This window comes from Petaurus breviceps, unplaced genomic scaffold (genome assembly GCF_028583685.1).
Source record: "Petaurus breviceps papuanus isolate PSGF00001 unplaced genomic scaffold, PetGlider_PUasm1.0 37, whole genome shotgun sequence".
Taxonomy (NCBI): Eukaryota; Metazoa; Chordata; class Mammalia; order Diprotodontia; family Petauridae; genus Petaurus; species Petaurus breviceps.
In genome coordinates this window covers 93,816,634-93,832,886 of record NW_027186296.1, presented here as the reverse complement: position 1 = coordinate 93,832,886, position 16,253 = coordinate 93,816,634, and positions in this window count along the sequence as shown.

Below are 16,253 nucleotides of genomic sequence, written 5' to 3'. Positions count from 1 at the left end.
TCATTTCATATAGCTTGGAGACTATGAGGGTTTGCTGTGGTAACATCTATTTAAACATATCATTCTTTGGTTTTATGGATTAATGTTATTTTCTGGAGATTCTGGGCAATTGTTCCATTCATTTTAATGGTCCAGTTCCAGTCCACTTAATTTGTTGAGTTTTCCAAGATATGTTGAAGTCTACATTTGGAGTATGGGGATTCGTCTTTCAGTCCATGAAAGATCATGAACTTCTAATGGATAATCTAGCTAGGGTATTCAGTAAGTGCTAAAATTAGACAGCCTGAAGGGATATGTAGCATTTTCTTCCATTCCCTTGCATAATCCTCATTGATCGCTAAGACAAAATGTAGGTTGACAGTAGGTATATAGCATTTGTTGAATGAATTTATTAAATGAATTAAAACCATATATAACTGAAAGTGATCTATCTCTAGAAAGAGGCTATGAAGCATCTAAGATTCAAGAGTAGAATCAAAAGGCCCTACACAGGAGACACGTACATGAAATCAGCTAATGATACATTGACAAAGGAACATTAAACAAATGTCTGAGTCCTGTGGATTTGCTCATAGAAATGTAGGAATTTGTGATGTCAATTTATGATCAGGCTATTGCAACCATAAATTACAGAAAGGTTATTCTTTAGGAACCTGAATGTGCTGATGCATCCAGATTACTGAAGGAAATGGTAGAAACCATGCAACATAGCATTGCAGGTGATGAAAATTTACTGCTTACTAATATCTAGCATGATATAATTGGATGACCAGAATTATATACCAGTTCTCTTTCTTTCATACACATATGATAAATCTGTACACTACAAATATAAACTATAAATCCTTGAAAATTCAATAAATAAGCTCTAATATGACCAGAATATTAATAATCTATAAGATGATCAGACAAAATTGCTGCTCACAATTGCTAGTGTGTAACATTGATCCATTAAAACTTAAAAGCAAGTTTTAAATAGAAGTTGCTGTACTATATACTCACAATCTCCTACTTAAATGGAACAAAAAGCTTTCAAAGTATAGATTTTGCATAAGAAATTAAAGCCTTATGGAAACAGGATAAGGTATACATCATCACTGACATTCTATCTGCTATAGGCATATCCTGAAGGTGGTTTTAGTGTGACTACAAAAAGGTGAGTGTAGAACCCAACACAATGACATAAAACAGTTAGTTATCTTGCCCACCTATGCAATTAACCAAAGAACATTAAAAATAAAAGAATAAAAGAAGGATCGTGAGTTGTTCCAAGACAGTTTCTAATTCAACCGAATTGAAAAAGATGCAAATGAAATGATAATAAATGAAACCTAAAGGTTTGCAAAGCATTTGATATGTATTATCTCATTTGGACCTCACAACAACCTTGTGAGATTAAATTCTACAGACATCATTACACTCAATCTACTGAAAAGGAAACGGAAGCTCAGAGAAAGTAAAGAGATTTGCCTATGGTGGCATTGCTATTGGGGCAACTGGGGGGGGGTGCAGTGGATAAAGTCCTGGATCTAAAATCAGGAAGACCTGAGTTCAAATCCAGCTTCAGACACTTCCTAGCTGTATGACCCTGGGCAAGTCAATTAACCCTGTTTGCCTCAGTTTCCTCATCTGTAAAGTGAACGGAGAAGGAAATGGCAAACCACTCCAGTATCTTTGCCAAGAAACCCCAAATGAGGTCACGGAGAGTTAGATACGACTGAGCAAAAATACATTGTTATTAAGCATTAAAAAGATAGGAACCAAATTTTTCCTTATGCCAAGTTCAATAATCTAACCATGCTATCTCTCATTAAGGAGCATATTTTAGGGGACAAAGTCCAATAGCACTATACATTTGAAAATTTAACCACCAGGGAGCACTACTAAGTACCTAATGTGAGGCAGCATAATAGTCTCCTGAGCCTGGATTCAAATCCTGCCTCTGACACTAGCTGTGTGACTCTGGTAAATCATAACCCCTCTGAGGTTCTAAAGTGGGGATGTGTAATCTATATTATTTCCATCTGTACAGCAAGGGTTATAATAAGTATATTATCTACTTCAGATTTGTTGAAAGGCTCATATGAGATATTGCATGTGAAAACTTTTGCAAACTTTAAAACTGTTTAAGTTCATAGAATGAGAAGAGACTTCAGAGACCACCTAGCCAAAATCTCCCTCTTTCCAGATGAAGAAAGTGGAGATGATTATCAGAGGAAGGATTTGAATATGCCTCTCCTTCCTGATCCAGCACTCTTTTCTCTATACTGGACAAAGTCTAATCACAGGCAGTGAGGGTTTGAAGAATGGTTTGAATCCAATCTCTCTGACTCCCAAACCAGTATTCTCTGTCGTTGTATTCAGTTTGGCCAAACATTGCAAGCATAATCACTGGAAATGAGCAGCAAACCCAAAGCTCAGAGCTGAAGGAAATACATTTCAGGTGCTTGGCTTCAAACTTCCCATTTTCTGTAGGCAAGCCAAACCAAAATAAAACAAAACAAAACAACAACAACAAAAAACAGACTTTAGTTTCTTCCTACCACACACTTAAAGAGAGTCTAGCAGGATTCAGCCTTGGGGCTATTCCATCATGGTCAAATCATCCTACTATCATCGTATAATTCAGGAACCCAGTATCTCTTCTCTGTCTCTTCCTCGAGGACAGCTCAGGTCCTTAGCTACCCTCATAATCTGGATAGGGTGTTTATTTCTTCTGATTCTTGCTGTATGCTCTTGGTGCTATTACCTATTACCTATACCTGTTGTTGCTGGCTATTCTTCTGCCCTGGCCCACTCCTCTCTACTACATACATTATGGAATGGAACCTAAACCTACCTATGTCTCTGGGGGTACATGTAATGTTGCTTTTCATAGGCTTATTGGGGAAAGTTGCTATAGGATGGGGGTACCCACACTCATCAGATTATAGGTTCATCAAAGTCTCAAACAGAAACAAATGGAATAGATTACTTTGTAAGGTATCTCATTTCCTATCTTTTGGAGGTGTTTAATAAGAGTTTGGTCACTTATTGGGTATTTTAAAGGAGATTCATGGATTGATGTTCAGTGTTCTAAACGGAAAGTCTATGTTTTATTAACAGCCTCTACACAATCACAGAATCTGAGTCAGAGGGCACATCCAGGCCCAATCAGTATATGAAACAAGAATCTCCTTTATAATGTCTAATAAGTGGCCAAACTCTGCTTAACCACCTCCAAAGACAAGGGATACATTACCTTACAAAGCAGTCCATTCCATTTCCCCCCAGATACTTTGATCATCATACTCATGATGATCTCATGAGTGTGAGTATTCCATATTCTAGAATAATCAAATATTTATTAAAGTATGGGCTATGTATCACATGCTGCAAAGTATTAGGAATACAAAGACAAACGTGAAATAGAGGTCATTGTACTTTTATTTATCACTCATCAGAATTCATACTCTGCCTTTAGGACAATGGAGGCGAGCTCTTACCTTCTCTTGTCCAGAAGCAGAGACCATTCTACTTCCTGGGCATTTGTAGAACATACCATTTGCCTCTTCTCACCACTTGGACTCCCACCCTGCCATCTTCAGCTCTGATTAGTAAGCATTCACCTCATCTTGCTAGAATCAAGCTACCACACCACTGCTCAAATATTTCTGACACATGCCATCAGGCTAACACCCTTGCTGCCTCCTACCCTTCTCCCCCTCCATCTTTCAAACTCTAGCTCTCTTTTAGGTTATCTTCCCTAATTAAAATGTAAGCTTCTTAAGAGCAGAGACTGGCTTGCTTACTTGTTTTTGTACTCCAAGAACTTAGCATAATGCTTGGCATGTAGTAGCAGTTTCATAAATGCTTTTTCATTCATTCATCTCATGTCATTTTTTAACATCTATTTCATAAAATCTTCCATTGAGGATCTACTCAATATACAAAATTACTTCCTCTGGTTTTCTTATCATTTCTGGGAGTATCTAGATTATACATATTATTATCCCACCTACATGGCCAGCCTATCTCATTTTCCTCTCATATGTGTCTTTAATGATGTCTTTAACTCAATTTAATTTAAAAAAAAAAAAGCTGTAAATGTTAGAAAATTCTTCCTTAAAATTAACTGCTACCTTCCTCCCTCTAACTTGCTTTGGTCCTAGATCTCCCCTGTGGGACTTCCCAGAATAAATCTAATTGCCCTTCCACATGAGAGCCCTTTAAATATTTTAAGGCAGCGATCATGATCTTGTCTTCTCTGGGATAAACAGATCTAGTTCTTTCAGCCTCTCTTCATATGACATGGTTTCAAGCCCCCTCACCATGCTGGTTGCCCTCCTCTGGACACGTTCCAGCTTGTCAATGTCCCTCCAAAGATGTGGTAATGTGGATATCTTCGTGACTGTCATGCCTGAATTATAACAAAGAAGCACTAGAAAAATTCAGTGTGGGTGGCAAAATTCTTTGAAGAATAACTAGTTATAATTGGTGAGTCTGCACACATTTCAGAGTTGCACGTTTAATATGCAGTATGGTTAATTGCACTGTAATTACAGTATTTTAGAATGCCATGCTAAGTGTCTAATCCTTTTCAGGTCTGCCCTCCAATCAGTGGCCTGCCTTCATTGTCCAGATTGATGAAGTCGGTCTGGGAGGAGGGGATGACGAGGAAAAAGGCTCTGCTGATGTTCCTAATCAACTGGTAAAGTTTTAAGACGAAGCCACACTATTTGGATTTTATTTTTAATCATAGTTGCGTTGTCCTCATGAATGAGGGTTGATTAGTTAGTTGTCAGCTTAGCAAAACAATGAGGGCTTATATTTACCCAGATATATTATGCTAGTGATTATTTGGTGCTGATTGAGTTGATGGGGATATTTACATTACCTCAGCACATAGACCCACTTAATCTTCTTCATAATGTTAATTATATACTCAAAGAGTTACTGCTATTTCCTCCTCCATGGTGTTTACTATTAGGACTTGTTTATTCATGTAGTGATTATCTAGCTCCCTTCTCTCTCACATGGTCCCAGTTTGCCCCTTGTAGATTTGAAAAATGTTCTGAGCCGCACCATCAGTCAAAGAGCCCTGTGTCTTTCCATAGGTTACAATGATCCATTATTCAATTGTTCAGTCATTTTTCAGTTGTGTCCTACTTCTACGTGACCCCATTTGAGGTTTTCTTGGCCAAGATACTGGAGTGGTTTGCCATTTCCTTCTCTGTCTAATGTTTACAAATGAGGAAACTGGGGCACAGGCTTAAATGACTTGTCTAGGGTCACACAGCTAGGAAGTGTTTGATACCAGATTTGAACTCAGGAAGATGAGTCTTCCTGCCTCCAGGCCCCACACTCTATCTACTGCACCCCCTGGTTGTCCCATTATTCAATTAGGCCTTTGCAAAGATAATCTTCAGAATCTCAGTTGCAGTGGGTTACCATGAAACTGACCCATTGTTCTGACCTCAATCAGTCATGAATATTTATGAAACACCTACTGTGTGCTAGCTAAGCACTGGAGACACAAAGAAGGGCAAAAGATAGTCTCTGCTCTCAAGGACCTCACGGTCTATTTGGGGTGGGATTGAATGGGAGACAACATGCAAACAGCTACAAACAAGATTTGGGCAGGATGACTTGAAGATAATCCATAGAAGAAAGGCATTCGAATTAAGGGGAGAGGCTTAGTGATGGGTAAGACCCTTCCCCAGAGAGAAGGCCAAACTAAGACGAATTCCTATTCAAGTGGAGAATCACCTGACCTCCAAAGTCACTCCTAGTTCTACACTTAATGATCCTATGGTTAGAGGAGAGCACAAAGACCCAAGAACATAGAAGTTCTCTACAAAGCAAGCATTTATACAGGAGCCCGTGAGTAAGGAGAGATGTTGAATATTATGAGGCAGCAACCCAGTGATGAGTAAGTCTTTTCTGGAGAGAATGAAATCAATGACAAGAGTCTGTGTTCAATGGGATATGGGACAAGGGCATTTAAGAAGGGAGAGATGGAGGAATGAAGAAGGGAGGAGGAGATGGGGAGATCACTGATAGAATGACTCAGTAATGAGTAAGACCTTTCGGAAGACAAAGACAATCTAATATAGGGAAGCACATTCATGGGAAAATTAGAGAAAGGGGTGAGAAGAGGGAAGATAAAGGATTAAGAGAAGTCAGTTGATGAACATTTATTAAGTTCCTATCACATGCCAGATGGTGGACTAATTACTGAGGATGCAAAAAAAGTCAAAAGATAGTCCCTGCTCTAATTAGACAGGACAAATCGGAGATAATCAAAGAAGGTAGTTACTTGCATAAAAGGTGATGGGGTCAGTCAGGAAAGACTTCTTGCAGAATGTAGGATTTTATCTGGGATATAAAAGAAGCCGGAGAATGTATGAGTTATAGTTGATGAAAATGCCAGAATTTGGGAGATGGAATGTCTTGTTCAAGGAACAGCGAGGAAGCCAATGTCACTTCATCATTGTTTAGCCTTCATTTTCGCTTTTTTTTTTTTTGCTTTTTTTTTAGGGGCAATTGGGGTTTGATTTGCCCAAGGTCACACGGCTAGTGAGTGTAAAGTGTCTGAGGGCAGATTTGAACTCAGGTCCTCCTGACTCCAGGGCCAGTGCTCTATTCACTGTTAGCCTTCATTTTCAAAGAAGACCAGTGACATCATAAGTGATATCTTGACTTGCAAGTGAATTAGATTTAATTACTCTTCCAGAGTTATTGAAGTCTAGTGGCAAAGCAAAAGTCAGGACAACTAACAATGGCCCAAGATGCAGTGGATGACCTTGATGTCTTCTATGTCTGACCATGCTCTCAGTACTCTACAGTGCCTGTTTCAACAGCCTTCATTGCCATTGGAACAAATTGTTTTCATCCACCAATTCTGCCTGGCAAAGTCTTTACATGCTTGGAGTAAACACTTCCCTAACTCACAGATGGGATTGAGGTCCATTGGTTACCCTCAACCTGGTTTAACACATCTGCTAAGTTACTGAGGTATGGCCTCTGAGCATGCTACAGCTTCTTGGAGCCACAGGTGAGAGTTGGTTGAAGGTAGACACCAAAGGTGAAGGAGCAACCCTAAGGAGGGCTCAGTAAGACCTCACATCACAGGTGTAAGTCCTCCTTGAACACTTCATACACCTCTGTCACTGCATCATCGAGCATGTGGTGGTGGTGGTCAGTGTACTAAAGTGTAAGAAGACTGGAAAGGTTGAATGGGGGTGGATTAAGAAGAGCTTTGAATACTAAACAGAAGACTTTACAGTTGATCCTCCAGGTGACAGGGTGCCACTGGAATTTTAGTGTATGTGGGAAATGGTAACATGACCAGGTCTGCACTTTAGGAATACCTTTGACATCTAGTGGAAGATGGACTGGAGTGGGGAGACTTATGGCAAGAAGACCACCCAGCAGACTATTGCAAAAGTTTAAGCATGAGGTGATGAGGGTGGTGGTAGCAGGGTGATGGTAGTGTCTGAAGAAAGAAGGGAGAATATACAAAAGATATTATGAAAGCAAAATCTACAGAACTTGGCAACAGCTTAGATATGGAAAGAGTGAGGAGTCAGGTTGAAAACCTTGGGGATTGGTAGGATGACAGTAGCTCAACATTAACAGGGAAGTTTGTAAGAAAAGAGGGTTTAAGAAGAAAAAGAATGAGTTCAGTTGGGGACATGTTGAGTTTCAGATGACTATGGAATATCCAGTTTGAGATGTTCAATAAGTAGTTGGAGTTGTGAGACTGGAGGTCAGGAGAGGGGTTAAGACTGGACAAGTACATTTGAGAACCATCAACATGGAGAGGATTATTGAATCTATAATGTTTAGTGGGATGATTATTAGCACACCCACTTTGAAAATAAAGTAATAAAAACCATTTTTAATTGTGATATTCCAGAAAAAATAAGTTATTAGATAAACTTAACTGGCCAGCTTTAATTAAATCAAAACATTTGAAAAGGCTTTTTTCTATTCATTTCTATTACTGATGACTAATAAAACATACCCAATCAGTCTCCTTTTCTACTTTGCTAATCACTTAGGATTAAATAAGAAAACTTTTTTTTTTTTGCTTTTTGGAGGGGGGAAGACAGATCAATTGGAATTAAGTGACTTGCCCAAGGTCACACAGCTAGTAAGTGTTAAGTGTCTGAGGCTGGATTTGAACTCAGGTCCTTCTGACTCTAGGGCCAGTGCTCTATTCACCATGCCACCTAGCCACCCCTAAGTAAGAAAACTTTTAAATGTATAAGTGTCTCAAAAGCATCATTTCACTCATCTTGACTACTTTAATTTCACAAAACTAGGACTTTGTCAAGAGGTGGGTAGTAAGCTTTTGGGATTGCAATTGGTCATCTCAGTGATTAGAGTTATTGTCTTTCAAAGTTATTTTTCTTTATAATGCTGTTATTATATAAGGAAAGAGAAGGGCTAGATATAAAGTTTTAGGAATCATCTATATAGAGAAGATAACTGATGAGATCATGAAGGAAGAGAATATAAAGGAAGAAAAGAAATGGGGCCAGGACAGAAACTTTGTATACACCTATGCACAGGAGGGAGGACAAGGATGATAATTCAGCAAAGGAGACGAGAGGTAACAACACTATGAGAGAGCAGTATTACAGAAACTGAGGAGGGAGAGAGCACTCAGGTCAGCAGTGTTTAAAGCCAGAATCACCTCTCTCTTGGAGTCTGAAAGATATAAAGAATATGCAGTCCCAATATATTTAGTGTTTTATTGACTATAAAAATGATTTTATTATGAAGAATAAAATTGATTCCTTAAAGTTTTTTCCCCAACCAAGTATCTTCTACACATGTCAAAAATCATATGATTCCTCAAAAATATTGCAATAGAGATAATTTTGTGTGGTAATTCTATGATTATCAACATCAAATTATGCATAGAAAATGGAGATGAATGTTCACCAAAAGTATTTGCCACTATCATGGAGAATGTTCAGTGAACAATTGAAATTGAGTATATATATACATGTATGTATGTATGTATGTATACATGTATGTATGTATGTATATACTCATATATATGTGGTGAGGAAATTCAGATGTTCCTATTTACAAAAGTAATTATTACTATCCCTGGTGCACTGTTGAATCTACTAAATAAGATAGATAATCACACACAAAAAAATTGCTCTATCTTCACAGGAAAAATTAATGGCATCATTTACAGGGTGAAATATGGCACCTCAAGAATGGGTATTAACTGATGACCATCACATAGGTTTCATTGACATCCATACAATGTAAAGTGGTCAAAAGAAAGGTCACTACAATGTTGGATTGGATGAACTCCTCTTTTGAAGGATTTAAGGGAGAATATGAATAAGATAGGCAAATATGGACAGATTGCGATCTGTACCACTGGAGGGAGTATGCATATCATTGAGAGCACAAATCTATCATCTTGAAGCGTTCACTTTGCTATTCTGTCCTAATTAAATGTTTTATTATTTGAGTGATCATTCCCGATCTGTTAGTAGATGTTGCATTGGATTAGCACTTGACCCATATGTCCATTTCTATTATCTCCCAAAAGTCCAACACAAAATCTATATATAGTAGCCAATGTTAAATGTTGGGAAACATTGTAAAATAATGGGACTTTACTATTTCTAGATGTTTAGTGGTAGCTGGACTAAATATCCCAGTGTCTGACCAAGTATTTCAGTTATCACCCAGATGTTGGGTCAACCTCTGGAATGTTAATAGTGACTGAATTAAATTAAATATAATTGGTTCACATCATCACCAGGGTGGCAGAGTAATTCTCCATCAATCTCTTCTTCAACCCCTTTCCCAAGAAAAACTCAGAAAAAAGAAGTTATGAACCAGACAGACCTGAATATACAGGCTAAATTAGAAATACTACATGAAATAAAAACTCATGAAATTACATTGGAGGACTTGAACATTTACAGCTGTGAGTTATATGCCCCACCCTCCCACCCATTAACCAGTCTGGGCACAGTCAGCACAAGCAACCTTAAAGTCTAGTATTTCAAAGTCTGGCTACAGTAATCCCTGAATTATTCCTCCTATGGGAGTTGTTTTTAACCTTTTGTTATCTTGGACCCCTTTGGGAATATGGTGAAGTTTATGGATTTTTCAAAATAATATTATTACATGAAGAAAGTAAAATATATAGCATTACAAAGAAAACAAATTATGTCAAAATACATTTATCCTTTTTTTGAGTTCACAGACTCCAGGTGAAGAACCTGTGTCCTATTGCATTAACTCAGTCTCAATCCCTTCTCACCTCACAAGAGACAGAAGAAACTGATTTTCCCTGGCTACATGAGGAAAAGGCAGAGTGACCAGAGAGGAAAAGAAGATGAGGGTAGTAGAGTGATGTGGCAGAACTGACAAGAGGGGGTAAATCCTGTGCCTGGGGTAAAGGGGACTGACTAGAAACACAGCTGGGGCTTGAAACTTCAAGGCATGTAGTTAAAGTTTACAATTTTAAACACAAAAAATTTTGCTAGAAGAGAGGTAAAAGACCTTCAAAATGAGATAATTCCAATTCAAATAACCTAAGATTACAATCTCAAGAAATCAAAAAAATGAAATTTTTTTTTTCAAAAAACAAAAGAGCTCAAGCTACAACCTAAAAAACACATCCTTCCAAGGTGAGCCTAATCATCAAAGAAAAAAAGGTAGATCATTAACAAAAGAGAAACATTTGAATCACTCCCATAATTTGTATTTTATCCTGGAGGTACAAGGAAGCCATTGAAGATTTTTGAATAGGAAAGAGACATGGTCAGATCTATATTTTAGTAATATCAATTTGACAGCTGCACGAAGGAAGGAAGCAGACCAATTATGAAACTGTTGTAATAGTTCAGATAAAAAGTGTCAGAGGTTTAAATTATGGTTAAAATGAGGTAAACTACAAAAATATAAAAGTTACATGTATTGTTAGTTTCAATAACTATGTTGGATGATTTTCCTTAGCTTTTTTTTTATGCAAAAGCACTATGGCGTGGATTGCTTATTGGGAAGTGACATGTATTAAATAAAATGTACCAATAAAATTTTTAAAGTTCAAATTGATATAGAAAACTTTGTACAGATTCAAGTTCAAAAGAACATTTTCCTAGGGTTCCAAAATTCGATGTTCTACATTACCCTTTTGAGAAAGCAACCTGATACACAACTTTATGCACACACTAACTCTATCATTGTCATTAAAGTGGCTCATGGTATAGTTTCTTCAATATTCAAATTCATTTATAAGAGTTGGAAATTTGTCTAAAAAATCTAACCAAACTAGAAATATGTAGATTTTTCTGTTAATTACTGAATACAAAAGGGAAAAGACAATAGGAATAGATTCTTAAAATCACAAATTCACAGAATCTGAGTTGGAAGGGAACCCCAGTGGCATCTAGTTCAATTTCTACCTAAGTAAGAATCCCCTCAAAGTCAAATCTAGACAAATAGTCATAATATCTGTTGCTTGAAGACCTCCAGTGAAGGGGAACCTACCAGCAGCTTATTCAACTTATGAATCATTGTAATTATTTGGAAGTTGACATTTTTTCCCTTTACAGCAAGCCTCCTCATCTCCCTTCATCTTAGAATTTTAACCTTGATTCAATTAGTCTTGGCATTTACCTTAACTGATTACATAGGTTCAATATGTTGGTTCCCTGTAACCAAATTTATTTGTTGGACTATGCACATAGAAGGGTTGCATGGGTCCTATTGATCATGAAGATAATGAAGAAACTGCATCCTCATGAGAAGTCATCTTTGGATAAATCCTACTGAGTTTTTCACAGGTATGTAATTCCAATAATATCTGGAGAGGCAAACCAAGTAAATGCTCTTAAGAAAGATGGACAATCGAGTTGTGGAGTTTTCTTGTCAGGGGAAAAACTCAATTTTATGAGATCTCTGGAAAACAGTCCATAAATGTCTCTTGTTCTTTCAAATGACATGATCTATATCATTGGCCAGTAAGTATATGAGGTGTCGAAAAGACTGAATTATCCTGAAATTAAAATGGGTATAAATGGTACCTATTTGGTAATCAACAATGAAGATATGACTGTATTCCAGAGATATTTCACCACCTCATTCCATTAGACGTGGATACATGCTCAAAGAACCATAGATTTAGAGGTTACTTGGTCCAGTCTCTCTTTTCACAGATGAGGAAAATGAAACCTATTGAGGTTAAGTGACTTACTCAAGGTAGCCTGTGACAGAATCAGGATTCTAACCCAGTTCTTCTGACTCCAATTTTAGTCCTCTTTCTACTGCACCACTGTGAGGACATTGATGCTAGTAATGTTTTCCCAGAAAATGCTGAATTTGGTATTACATGAATCCAAATACATAATCCACATGACACCTTTTTAGAATGTAAATTTCCGGAGGGTAGGGATTATTTATTTGATCCTTGTATTTGTAACTCTAACATCTAGCACACAGGAAAAACAATGTTTGTTGGACTTACTTGAACTGAATTTCCTCTATCTTGCTCCAACATTTCCCTGACTTCCTCTTTCATTCAAAAGGCATTAAATACTCCCGATTTACTCCCTCTCTCCACAAGTTAGATCAACAGTAATAGGGTCTAGCAATGTATTTCAAGCCACAAAATCTTGTATGGCAGAATTAGTTTGGGAAACAACACTGATAGGGCAGAAAGAATTGAGGACTAAGGCTCAAAAGGCCTGGGTTTGATTGTCACACTAATAGTGTGTCACTAATAAGGTCATTTGACTCCTATAATCCTTAATTTCCTCTTCCGTGAGATAGGAATAATAACAGCTATAGCACCTATCTCACAAGACTATTGTCTGTCATATCTATGTAAACTGTGACTATTCTGTGCCACTGAGAGATGTGGACTATAAATGAAAAAGGAGTTTCTAAAAAGGCACATGGCAATGACACCAAACACTTCAAATATAATGAAATTCCCAAGTGTTTATTGGGGGAAAAAAGTCTTCAGTACTTTATATGGTGAAAAGTAGGACAAAGTCCCAAGGCAATGTACAATGCGCAATGGACTGGCAACCAGGGTCTTAATTCTTGTTTTGGTGTTAACTTTTCATAGTTACCTGGCATTAATGTCAGTCAGCCAGTTAATAAATATTTCTTAAGTACCTACTATGTGCTGGTCACTGGACTAAACCATAGATATGATTATAGTCAAGACAGATTGCAAGGCACAAGCCAAGAAACTGCTAATGTGATTTCTCTCTGGGTTACTTGCTTTCTCTGGTCTATTGTGTGTGTTTTATTAATCTATAAAATAAAAGGATTGTACCAAATTATCTTTAAGGTTTGTTCTAGTCCTTACATTCTATGACTACTTTGTTTATTGCTCAAAGCAGATATTGCATCTTTATTTTTATTAAGTACTTCCATGGGTTATTAATGAAAAAGGTATTTTGAATCTACAATGGGATAAACATTCATTCCAAATATGTGAGGAATTCTGGTCATTCCAATTATTTGTAGAATCCAGAATGAATGTCATCTGCAAAAGAACCCTGTATATCTTCTCCTGGTAAAGAAGAACTTCATTTCATTCTGTAGTAGAAATCTGAAAAGGATGAATCATGGTTGAAGTGGCAAAGAAGCTGGAATAAATGTGTCTGGGAATTTCTGCAAGACATTACAGAGGTGCTGGGGCAGAAATGAAGGTGTGCATTCCACTTGATTTCTACCCTCCTCCCAACGTTGGCGTGGCATACAACGGTGTGACTTCCTCAACTGAACCTGCTCCTTTTCAAACACTTTATAAAATGCTTTCTTTGCCAAGCATCTTTTTGAGCTAAGCATAGTTAAGTAGCTCAGAACTGAGGAAGAAGGAAAATTACTTCCAAGTTACTTTGACAGGGTGAGCAAGAGGACAAAGTTTGGAACTTCATCATCATGGTTATTCTGTTTGCCTGCTTGGATGAAACAGGGTAATCATGAAATTCTAACATATGTATGTATGTATGTGTACATATGTGTATATAGGGTGTATATATACACATTTACAATCATACATGTGTGTGACGTTGTCAGCACCATGGGCCCTTAATACCACAAAAGTAGCCCTGTTGTGTGTGACTATATATAACTCAGAATGTTTATATCCTTTAGTCCAATGACTTGGTTCAAGTGGCTATTAAGCATCAATAAGAGAAAGTATATAACATAAAATAACATTTTTTTCCTCCAAAGTAACTGAAACAAAACCTATTGGCCCTTCTCGTACAAAAGGATACAGAGAATCTATTTATTTATTATTAGGATCCCAATGACACTAGAGAAGTTGCAGAGCCCTCTAGCTCCCTCTATTTCCCTCTGACAGGGTTTTCCCTTGAGACAAATTCACTTGTTTAGTCACTATGGATTATGAACAAATTTCCAAATAAATAAGTGTATCATGAGTTTCTATTGTGTATGTATGTGCATATGTGTGTATTATGTGTATATGTGTGTATTAAGACTGATGAAACCTGTCTTGAAATCTTTGAAAATGAGAATTTTGTATTTCGTGATTTGTCCCAGTCTTTTTGTCCTCTAGGTCTCAAATGTTTAATAGTATTGTCTCTTCGTGGAGTGTCTTTAATTGATGCTATTTATCAACAAAACCTAGTAGAATAGTACCTGAAAGCAGTCACTATAATAAGAAACAAATGGTCCCACCTGTTCTTCTTACCCTGTGTCTGGCTACTTGGGTGAGATGAGTATATCCTGTGTATTGACTGAATCTCAGTTGAGCTGACAAAGTTTCTAGTTTGGCAGGATGATAGAACCCAAAGGACAGTGACCCTGCAGCCAGGAGGATCTTCCTCTTTTCCTAGTTGTATGAGTGCTGTGAGCCTTGCCAGGGGCTTTCACAGTTGGCCAAAATGATCTATCATGCTCTAGACAAGGGCCTTTTAAAAAAAATTTTAAATTAAAAAAAATTATTTCCTTTCAGTTTACAACATTCAGTTCCATAAATTTTTGAGTTCCAAATTTTCTCCCTCTCTCCTCCTGCCTCCCTGCCATGGTGGCATGCAATCCAATAAAGGCTCTGCATATACCTTCACATTAAACATTAGTCAAGTTGTAAAGAAGAATGGAATAAACAACAAGAAAGAAGAAACAAAACAAAATGAAAAAGAGAGAGCAAGCAGTTTGCTTCAATCTGCTTTCAGACTCCATAATTCTTTCTCTGGATGTGGATAATCTTTTCCATCATAAGTTTTTTGGAGTTGTCTTCTCCGGCATTTATTATTTTCCTGTTTTGTCATCTTAGCCAATTTGACCAGTGATATGTGGTACCTCAGAGATGTTTTGATTTCCATTTCTCTAATTAATAGTGATTTAGAGCATTTTTATATAATTATACATATCTTTAATTTCTTCCTCTGAAAACTTTCTGTTCATATCCTTTGATCATTTATCAATTGAGGAATGATTTGTGTTCTTTTTTTTTTGGAGGGCAATTGGGGCTAAGTGACTTGCCCAAGGTCACACGGCTAGCTTTTGTGTTAAGTATCTGAGGTCAGATTTGAACTCAGGTGCTCCTGACTCCAGGGCCGATGCTCTATTCACTGCGCCACCTAGCCGCCCCCAAACTGAGTCAAATTTATAAGAATACAAGTCATTCCCCAATTGATAAATGGTCAGAGGATATTAATAGGCAATTTTCAGACAAAGAAATCAAAGTTATCTATAGTCATGTGAAAAAATGCTCTAAATCATTATCAATTTGAGAAATGCAAATGAAAACAACTCTCAAGTAATACCTCCCACCTATCAGATTGTCTAATATGACAGAAAAGGAAATGATGAATATTGGAGGGGATGTGGAATAACTGGAACATTAATGCATTGTTGGTGGAGTTGTGAACTGATACAACCACTCTGGAGAGCAATTTGGAACTATTCCCAAGGATTATAAAACTGTGCATACAATTTACAATATCATTATTACTTCTGAATCCCAAAGAGATAAAAAAGGGAAAAGGACCTATTTGTACAAAAATATGTCTAGCAGCTTTTTTGTGGTTGCAAAGGATTGGAAATTGAGGGGATGCCCATCAATTGAGGAATGGCTGAATAAATTGTGGTATGTGATTTTAATGGAATACTATTGTGCTATAAGAAATGATGAGCAGGATGATTTCAGAAAAACCTGGAAAGACTTAGATGAACTGATGCAAAGTGAAGTGAGAAGAACCAGGAGAACATTGTACATAGTAACAGCAATATTATAA